The following is a 10,266-nucleotide window of genomic DNA, read 5'->3' on the forward strand; positions in this document are numbered from 1 at the left end:
TTGGAGCAGCCAGGCGAGCCACGAGCATACGTGAGAGAGAGAGAGAGAGAGAGAGAGAGAGAGAGAGAGAGAGAGAGAGAGAGAGAGAGAGAGAGAGAGAGAGAGAGAGAGAGAGACTCTTTGAGCCTTTACTCTTGGTGAGCGTTGCATATTTGTGTGGGTGGGTGAGTCTTTCCATAACCGAGGCGATGGCGAACCCAAAACCCATTTGCATCAGTAGGTCGAGAATGATGAGCTTGTCATCCTTATCGCGCGTGTTGGAGCTGCTTCTACTCAAAAAGAGGTTAAGAAACCTCCTTCCTTGCCAAGCATCCCACCAAGCCGTCTCCTCCCGCTCAAACTCATAGGGAGTCACGGGCTCATGGTGGTAGAGGACAAGGTTGTGATTGTGGAGGAGATAGGGGTAAGCTTGGGAACCGTGACAAGGGTTTAGAAGATGGTTACAACATGCATGGATGGGAAAATGCGGTGATCACAGTGACTATAATGACTGGAATCATTGAAACGGCGGTGAGTACAGAGGTGGCTAAGTTGGTAGTAATGCGGTGCAAAATGGTGAATTCTCAATATCGTGAGATGATGGGGAAGGTAGGTTTTCAGAAGAGCAAGGTTGCGGTGGTGGTCATGGAAGAGGAACATGATGGAGCACGTGCTTATAGCTCGAGGAGTGGTGCATGATGCGGAAGTGAGGTCAAGCAAGATGGTCCTGGTCAACTGGGGTGTAGAGCTGGAGCAGAATGTAGTTGAAGAGGTTGAGGTATCTTGGTTTCGTGAACACAGAGCAACACCAAGAAAGTATAAGCAATCACCGCCACACAAGCAAACATGAAGGGGAAGAGAATAACTCATTCTTTTGTGAGCTCAACATGTCCTTGATGAGATTCATGTTCGCAAGGTCGGGAAGCTTTTGGCTATTTTCATTAGATGCAGAGAGAGGACATGTCTCCAAACGCAATCATACAACTATACCTTGAAGGTATGTGGTAGCACACAAAATGCTGATATGAATACTTCACGATGATTTAGTCAAAGAAAACGTCATACTTGGCACTACCTTGGTCGACATGTATACCAAATATGGTGCACTTCATAACATACAAAAAGTGCTTGAGGAGCTTCCTGTTTGGGATGTCACTGTTTCCTAGAATGCACTGATTGCGGGATATGCTTGCCACCAGTTTGGGCAGGGCCAAGAAGCTTTGGGCTGTTTGCGACAGGTCCGAAGTGAGGGTGTCTCTCGAGATGCAGTCACGTAAGCTTGCATCTTGAAGGCAAGGGTAAGATTTGGGTATCTCTCCAAATGCAATCACACACACTTGCACATTGAAGAATTCACAATAATTGTGTGAGTCAGGGGTTGTTGAAAGAAAATGTTGTGCTTGACACTACCTTGCTCGACATGTATGCCAAATGTGATGCACTTAATAAAGCACAATAAGTGCTTGAGGAGCTTCCTATCGGGGATTTCGTCTCTTGGAATGCAGTGATTGCGGGATATGCCCAACTTGGAATGTCGTCTTGAGGAGATTCCTGTATGGGATTTTTTTGTTTGGAATGCAATGATTGCTGGATATGCCCAACTTGGGCATATCCCGCAACTTGGGCAGGGCCAAGAAGATCTGATGTGAAGCAAGGGTGTCTCTCCAAATGCAATCACATACACTTACATCTTGAAGGCAATGGTCGAGAAGCTCTCGACTGTTTTCAACAAGATGCAAAGAGAGGGCATTCTCTGAATGCAATCACGTACACTTGCACCTTGAGGCATGTGGCATTACACAAGATGCTGATATGGACAAAAGAAGTCACGACGATATTGTTAGTTAGGAGTTGAAAGATAATCCACATAGCACCGCCGTCTTCGGCCGGGTCATTACTAGTTATGGTTAAAATCTATAGAATTAGATTTGTCGCTGCAATGAAGGTCAATATATAATGTATGATGGTTTGATTCAACGTTCTATTTACTAATGTAGTTTGTCTATGCCATATGTGATGGTTTCCAAAGTAGCATGTAGTCAATCACATTATTCCTTTTTGTTTTTAATCCCGAAAAAGCGAGAATTATATTAATAAAGAAGAAAGGAAAAAACCTTCATAAAAGAGTCCTTTGGAAAGGGCTACGTATTAATATTACAACCCTTTTAATCATTATCTTCACCATTATCATCAACGATTGCACTATTTTCATTGTGCCCCCTAAAAGAAAAAGCCATTAATAGACATGATTAGAAGGGTTAATTAAGCCTCAATCATGCATGGATGCATCTTCTACTCTTTTGTGTGTCAAGGTAATAACCTCACCTTTGCTCCTCCTCTTCTTCTCCACCTCATTGCTCTAACATGGTGTACCTAATCGTCCTTACTGTATGTTTATTAATTTGTGATTTGTAGCTTTTGCAAGTTATATAGCACTTAGGTTTGTGCCAAAGAAAATCAAACAAATTGATGAAGAAGTTTTGATGTTTGTCGTTAACAAATAATATATCTAGGCAAATTTGATAATAGAATAAGAAAATTGGGAAAGTTCTATAATAAGAAAATTTAATAATATAATAAGAAAATTGGGGAAATTTAACAAGAATGACGACTTGGAAAACTAGATGCTACTAAGCGTCAAGTATCTGCATGATCACATGGATTCAAAGGCTATCTCCATTATCACTGGAAAAAAACCCAAGTCCCTATCAAATCTGCACAAAGTTTTCCCGAAAAAATAATAATAATTTGATTGTATAAGGAACTTAAACATTTAATGACTTCATACAAAGACCTAACTCTCTCTTATCTATTTATTTGCATAATTATCCCCATATCAAAATTAAAATTAATCAAAGCATATACATATCACCAAAAGTCTCTCTCTCTCTCTCTCTCTCTCTCTCACACACACACACACACACACACACACACACACACACACACACACACACACACACACACACACACACACACACACACACATGCAACTCTCTCTCTCTCTCTCTCTCTCTCTCTCTTCACACACACACACACACACACACACACACACACACACACACACACACACACACACACACACACACACACATGCAACATGCAACTCATACTCTGACTCCTTTGGAATTAAAACTTTGAGTCCTAGCAATATGTGTTTGTTATCTAGATCCATGTATGGACATTGCTTAAAATATACGAGTGACACTCCTCCCACCTCCGACGGCGGTGCCACCCATGACGACAGAAAGAAAAAGATGATGGTTAGTGAAATGAAAATAAAAAGAAACAAAGGTGTTGAAAAATGAGCCTTCCCATCTCAAAATGTTGTCTGGTATGAAAATCCTCAACTTAAAATATGTAGTAATTACAAATTTTGAAAACATCATGCTAGTAAGTAATCATACTAAAGCTAATCTAGAAGGGTAGATACCTTGTAGTGTTATGAGTTGAGCAGCAAGTAGAGAAGGCACATTAACTTTAGACATGAAGAGGTATACATGGGCGGCTCATCCAATCTATGCTATACACTACAAATGCAATGGAAACATGTAGTTATGTAAAATATTGTTCTTATTCTAAAGGTGTTGGAATGTAAATTAGTTTGGGGCTGGACCGGAAGGCATGACATAGCCAATTGTTTGCATTGACGTAGGGCAACTCAAGCAAAAAATAAAACACCTACTCCTACTCGCTCTACTTTAAATAAAACACCTCCTTAAAGTGAAATATTGTCCACCACCCACCCTGCCTTCCTCATCCACGGTTGTCTCCTGGTCGCCTATTGCCCTTGCTTCTAGCTGCTCCTTCCTCACCCTTCCTACCCTAACCTCCCACCCAAAAACTATTGCCTCCTCTCGCAAAAGTTATGTGCAAATTTTATCTTCCCTCTCCACAATTTTCACCTGCGGCATCTATTACCACTATTGCTTCCTATCCCTGTGCTTGTCACCATCAACACCAATGTGAGCAAATCATTAATTCATGAGGTACCTGCCCTGCCCTTATGCCTCCCCTTTGTCGATTCTCATCTACGCAGAGAGAGAGAGAGAGAGAGAGAGAGAGAGAGAGAGAGAGAGAGTTGTGCCCTCTGTCTGGCTCAACGCAACATAGAGAAACCCCTATATGAAAAAAGTACAAAAGTGAAGGTCAAGGTAGACTATTGTCATAAGAACAAAGGTGGAGATCAATGTAGACCATTGTCATAAGTACAAAAGTGGAGATCAAAGTAGAACATTGTCATACTTAGTATAAATGGATTGTTTATGTACTAACTTTATTTAGGTAAAGATGAGACAACACGTACTAGCATGGAGCATATTCATCTTTGAAGGTCATCTTTGAGGTTCTCTACATCTTCATGTATGAATCACTTTTTTGAGACCTGTAACAAAATCCATAAAATAAAACATATTTTTTTGCCAAGTATCAAAGATGAAAACAATGAAGATAAGATTGAGACATACCCAATTTCTTGGTCTTTGGTACTCTAAAGTCCCATGATTAGATACATCATCACTGCCATGACATAAAATCCACAATCATATCCTTTTGGTTGTTGGGGTATGTCTTATCAAAACAAAAAGATTTAGATACAATCCACATATATGAGAAACCACACAAAACATTGAAATAATAAAATGTATGATATCTTGATAGTGTCAATTATACAAAAGTAATATATAATATACAATGATTGTCTACTTGACTTACAACTTAGGAATTTGAAATATCAAATATGATATGGCGTACCTCTCTACATGAGGAAAGTAAAGATGAATTAAATGCATGGATAATGAATCAAAATATAAAATACCACTTTGGCCAAATTGTAATCTTGACAAACGATGTATGTGACCATTGAAAAAGACCATCAATATTCATTATGACCCACAAAAACACAAGATCATTCAAGGAAACTAGCAATCCAATGAAAAGTACATTAGGCTATACCGTTCAACAATGGGCAAAAAGGTAAAGATTTGATGTGCCAAGTCCACCTTTCCAAAAAAGTTTATCATCACCAAACAACGAGGTTTTGAGAGCACGCATGAGTACCACAAGCTATCAACAATAAACCACACTTGTTTGACAATCTCATTGGAGGATGTAAAGTCCATCCACCTAGTTTAAAAACTAGCCTGCATGCTTAATACACACCAATAACATCTACTTGGCAAGAAATATGCATATGCATTAAACAAATCACAAGGTGAAGCAATTCATGGCTTGGTTGCTTGCCTCAACATTCACAAACTCATCCATGATCTTAACGTCACAATCCAAGAAGTGGCCATAGCGTGTAGAAATCAAATGGAACATTGCTCCACTAGGCACATGCAAATTACAAACGAGAAATATTCTTGAAGTTGAATATCCAATTATAAATATATGACTTTGAAACAATGAATAAAAAAAAATACTTGTCCCAAAATGACATCTGTTGCGATCATTGATGGAGGATTTTTACAGTCAAAATCACCCTCCTTTGATATAGTAATGTGTACACTTTGATTTGCAGAGCTATCATTGGGTGAGTTGATTCCTATGGATGTGGTCCTTGTCTTTTTAGAAAAAGACAACTTCTAAAAGTACAAGAGTTAGTTTCATAAACAATGGCAACAAATAATTTAACTTTTTAATAATATATTGTAGCAATGTCTTATATCTTTTGATGGCTATTACTCAGGGAAAACGAGGAAGAAGCTCTTTTATTTAATGCTTTGCATAGAGTCATTGGTGAATTTGAGTCCATAGCTCTAGTTGACGTCTATATGCAATATGCAATATATAGTAAGCTACACACAAACTCTCTTAAATTTTAACGTGACAATCAAATTAACTTCCAAGAATGTAGAATCTTTTTACAAGAGTTGTGTGAATATCCTCTAAGTGCATCTTATTTTTTAAGCTCATCATAGTCATCCTCTTGTGATTCCTTCTCCTCATTTGAATGTTGTCTTCTCTATAACAAGAATAGAAAATCACTCAATGGATCGTTGGCAATACATACAAACAATAAAAATAATCTCCAATTCACATACCCAATTTTCATAACCCAATTTTATATGTTTTTTCACTTTGACTTGGCATCTATGGGAAGAAACTTGAGCTTCTCTACATTCTCAAGCTTAAATGGCTTCCCAATTTAGCTACATATGGGTTGATTTCTCTTAAGGAAAATAGGGTCTTTTTGTTCGTGATTAAGGAATGAACTTCTCAAGAAATTTTCTATAAGAAAGGTAAGAAAATTCCAAGACCAATTAAATTAAACTTTAAAGAGAAATATCAAAAAATAGGGTTGGGCTAACCATATCAAAAAATAGGGTTGGGCTCGCCAACTTAAAAAAAATAGGGTTGGGCTAACCAAATTCAAGCAATAAAATACGATAATTTAAAAGCGATTGGTGGTCTCAATAGACTAAGTACTTAATGGGCAAGTGGACTTGATGGAGTCCAAGATGGTTGATTTAAATTAGGCTGAGATTTGGTGGGTTAAGTGACCCTCTACCTCTAAAGAGATTGGCCAAGTATGCAATTTGATTTGCATAAGTAGTATTATATAGGTTGTGCTCGATGACTTAAGGAAATCATCATGCAAAACAAGCAAGATTAAAAACACATAATACTTTATTTAAAATCCTTCTAAGATGGTTTGGTAGCTATATATGATGTTTGGAGTGGATTTAGGTATATCACCTATGCTTTCTAGTCCAAGAAAATATGTTGTCTTATTAATATGAAGGCTATAATTGCTAGTTGATTTTGTATTTCAAAATGCGTAATAAGAAGAAAAAAATAGTGATCTATTTCTTTGGAGAATGAAAGATTGTTCATATCTTTGTGAGGAGTGTTGCATGGGTGACAAATGTAAGTACAAGGTTGCATGACGTTGCCAAGAAGCTACACAAAGCATCATCTTATGGAGAGATGATCATAAGGGTAAGATTCATAAGTCTTGTTCTAGTGAGAAGGGGATTAAAGATGATGTTGGAAGCTGTTGAGAGGCTAGATGGCAAGTATGAGAACTTGGGCAAAGATGAATCGAGTGATGATGATGAATGGCGTGATTGGATATCAATGATTGAGATTAACAAGGTTAAGGAGGAGGAGAGACAAAAGAGCCAAAATCCATGCTCTCATCCAACTTTAGGATTGCCTTAGGATATTCAAATGTGTTAACAAAAAGATCAAGAAAACCTGACAAGTCAAGAGAATTTGTCAAAACAAGAAAGTTTGACAAATCAAGAAGACTTAACATACGAGAAAAATCTAATAGATAAAAAATGTATGACACGTCAAGAGAATCTAAAATTTCAAAAAATTTCAAAAAATTTAGATATGGAGGACAATGAATGCCAAATAAGTCAACAAAAGCTTTTAATCCTTGACAAAGATTAGAGCCATCTTATCTAGGAGGTATTTACATTGCATTCTATGAAGCTATTTGTGTTTCCAATGAAGCCAATGTGCATGTGAAGCATGTTTTTGACAAAGATAATGTGACTAATCAATTGTTTCTTCATCTTGATGATGTGCATGCTGATTTGCATGAAACAAGTAGATCAAAAGATGAAGCCAAGCACTCAATTGTTGGACAATATTTAGGAAGCACTGTTACAAAAATTGAGGAAACCGTTCTTGAAAGTCAAGAACATCATAAAATGGTGTGTTTTACATCAGACACTACACTCAATGATACAAGAGGATATGTCTAGATGTAGGAGAAACTAATTTTTGGTGGAAATTTTTGATATTCGCTTAAAGGTTTTCCTTGATCTCATTGTCATTTCAGTGACCACTTTTGGAACTCGTTGAATACTTGAATGTTCCAGATATTCCTACACTTAATTGAAACCTTTCAAAGTTTGAATTAGTTTCAATCAACAACATTAAAGAAGACAATTTTGGAGAAAATTTTGGCTTTGAAGAGTTAGATTCCAAAATGTCAAAATTTTAAGAATTTTAATATGTCAAATTTCATAGTTACAATATGTAGAGTTTCACATTTTAAATTTTCAAAAGTGGAGGATTTTTTAAAGCTGGAGGATTTTTCAAAATTCATATATTCTTCTTTTTAGAAAAAATTGTTGGAATTAGGGTTGCAGGAAAACACACATAGGTTGGAGAAGACGAAAGAAGCTCAAGGCCACAATAGAGAGTATATAACTTAGTGTGCAATGGAAAGGTAAGATAACCCTAGAGTGATGGGCGTATATACAATGCACGGGGGGAAAAGCCTCCTAGTGAGGGAAAAAATGCCCCGACGGTCCTAAATGTGTTCAGACACATCAATACCACATGTATATGGTAACAAATCCCCATTGGAGTGATAATGTGAATGAGAGTTGGCACATAGAGTATAGGGAGAAGTGCTATGCCCTGTGAGGACATGATCAATCCACAAAGGGGAGTAAGCCCAAAGCTTTGTGGAAAGCTTCAAACTTCTCACAAGACAATGCCTTTGTGAAAAGATGTGCGAGGTTGTCATGTGTTGGCAAATAAGCCAAGATGATCTCTCCTGCTGAAAGCCTCTTTCTCACATAGTGGTAATGCACCTCAATGTTCTTTCTGCGAGCATGAAAAACTAGGTTCCTCGCAACTGCCAACACGCTATGACTGTTAGTGTAGATAGTGTTGGTAGTGTCCTGTCCAATACCTAAATAAGCCATAAGGCCTTTGAACCATACACACTCAACCGTAGTTGTGAAGACTACCCTGTACTTTGCCTCACAACTGGAAGTATCCACAATATATTGCTTCTTTTTCAACCATGATATGTATGAAATGCCAAGCATGAAACAAAAACCACTCATGGACACTCGCGTGTCAAAACAACAGCCCAATTTGAGTCCAAAAAAGCATGTAGATCTAGTGGCAATGATTCCCCCTTGGGATAAACAACCCAAGATGTAAAGTGTCACTCAAGTAGCAAAAGATCCACTTGACATCCTGCTAATGCTTAGACCATGGGCTATGCATAAATTTGATGACCTGTGAGACTGCAAACTAAATATCTAGCCTCGTATTGCATACATAAATGAGTCATCCAACAATAGTTTGGTAAAGAGTGACATTGACAGAATCACCAGCATCATGAAGACTCAATTTCAATCATGTTTCCATGGGAATGGCAATAGGTTTTCAATCGTCAAGTCCAAACTTACATAGCAATGTCTCCATGTAACTTGTCTGACACAATGCAATACCACCATCACACTACTATATGCCCAAGTATTGATGCAACAGCCCCAAATCTTTCATCTTGAAAGTAGAATTCAAATCAACCTTAAATTCAGCAATGTGTCTTTCATTTGGTCTAGTGATCAACAAATCATCCACATAGAGAACGACAATGAGAAGTACATCACCTTCCTGCTTTACATACAATGTGCTTTCTATTGGACTATTATGAAAGCGTTGTTTGAACAAATGAGTAACAACTTTCTCATACCAATCATAAAGGAGATTGCTTCAACCCATACAAATCTTTCTTATATTTGCACACTTTATCCTTGTTAGCGGGTACGCCGCGACGGACAATGGAGCACAGCGAGAACACAGACCAACAAATTGTCAATCGGAGGACGTAGCTGACCCGACTAGGGCATGGAGGCAATCTCTGGGTTGTCAACCCTGAGCTAGACACGAACAACACTCTACAGTCACTAATCCTACCACAACACTACCATAAAGCAAAGAAACCGACAATGTATCCTACGAAACACTACAAGCTCGAAACAGTCTCACATCATATCGGAATGACTCGAAATCGGAGGGTAAGACTCACAAGGACATATCCTATGTGGCCAAACACCTAAACCCTGAAAACCATAACTGTAAGACCTCTAATCACTGTCGCGATAGACTCAAAACAACAATTTCCAAAGTGTCCGGAACTGATCTACAAAGACATCAACACGAAGTGCTTCTCGCCCTGATTCTAACGGCTACTCGATCATTCAAAACGGATATCGTTTGAGGTACTTACGACCAAATATAGCTCGTAGCAGGCGGGCTCGTGATGTGGTCCTGACTTGCATTGCTTGCGTCGACGCGGAGAGCTCCTCGATGTTAACACGCTCCTACTCTCATATCTGCAATGTGATTAGTGTGCGTGACGGTGTGTGTGCGTGAAGCTCACTACTGTGTGCTACAGAACCCATGACTGTATATTAATTGAGATAACGTAATGTATTTTACAAAGCCTTAGGTTTTTGCTTATATACAAAGTCTTCAAACCTAATGTCCGGCCAAATGACCTGAATTGTCTCTAGGCTTCTATAGAGC

This window comes from Adiantum capillus-veneris, chromosome 17 (genome assembly GCF_014529385.1).
Source record: "Adiantum capillus-veneris isolate H3 chromosome 17, ASM1452938v2, whole genome shotgun sequence".
Lineage (NCBI taxonomy): Eukaryota > Viridiplantae > Streptophyta > Polypodiopsida > Polypodiales > Pteridaceae > Adiantum > Adiantum capillus-veneris.